General features: G+C 56.6%; 1 protein-coding gene across 1 annotated transcript in view; it reads left to right on the top strand.

Moving 5' to 3' along the window:
• The window catches only part of B3GNTL1 (UDP-GlcNAc:betaGal beta-1,3-N-acetylglucosaminyltransferase-like 1), a 146,139-nt gene that overhangs the window by 110,966 nt on the left and 34,220 nt on the right, over nt 1–953 (top strand). The gene's annotated exons all lie outside the window — the stretch shown is intronic.

Below are 953 nucleotides of genomic sequence, written 5' to 3'. Positions count from 1 at the left end.
TTTGGGATAAACTGCGTTTCCACCTTTCCCAGTGCCTGGGCGGGGCCACAGCTTCCTCTGAGGATGTAAAAAGAAAGTCATAGGGGGCCCTGGGGAGCCTGTTCTCCCTGATTAAATAAGAACTTTTTTAAATGTGAAAAATGAAAATGAACCAAATGCAGATGTTTCATCATGGCTGCTTCTAAATTTTATCTTCCTATGATGGGCCAACGTTTTCAGACCAGAGACCCCCAGGAAAGCCCAGGAGACAAGGGGCCGTCAAGGAGGCCGGTCTCAGAGGCTCCCCCACCCCGCGTGCCACCCATGGCCACAGAGGCCGGCTGCTTCCTTCTGGAGCCTGACTGCTTTCCTCTCACGTGAACCCCATGGGGCCCCCAAGCTGATGTCGCTGGATGAGGGTCAGGCTCGTCCCCCCAGAGACACCCACAGACTGGGGCTACTGAGGACAAGATGGCGAAACTCGGCGAGGCTGTGTCACCTGGTGGGCGAGTCCCCGCAGTCGTCTGCAGGAGCTGTCCTCGCCCAGGTTGATGCCCACACACACGCGCACACACACGCGCGCACACACACACTGCACATGCACACAGACCATGCGCACACATACAGCACGGACACACACACACTGCACATGCACACAGACCACGCGCACACGTACAGCATGCACACACACTGCACATGCACACAGACCATGCGCACACGTACAGCACGCACACACACTGCACACACACACAGACCATGTGCACACGTACAGCACACACACTGCACATGCACACAGACCACACGTACACGTACACACACACACACGCGTGCGCACACACACTGCACATGCACACAGACCACACGCACACGTACAGCATGCACACACACTGCACATGCACACAGACCATGCGCACACGTACAGCACACACACACACTGCACATGCACACAGACCATGCGCACACGTACAGCACAC

This window comes from Mandrillus leucophaeus, unplaced genomic scaffold (genome assembly GCF_000951045.1).
Source record: "Mandrillus leucophaeus isolate KB7577 unplaced genomic scaffold, Mleu.le_1.0 Scaffold1, whole genome shotgun sequence".
NCBI classification, from domain to species: domain Eukaryota; kingdom Metazoa; phylum Chordata; class Mammalia; order Primates; family Cercopithecidae; genus Mandrillus; species Mandrillus leucophaeus.
Note: the sequence above shows the minus strand (reverse complement) of the source record. Positions and strands in the feature narration are given on the sequence as shown.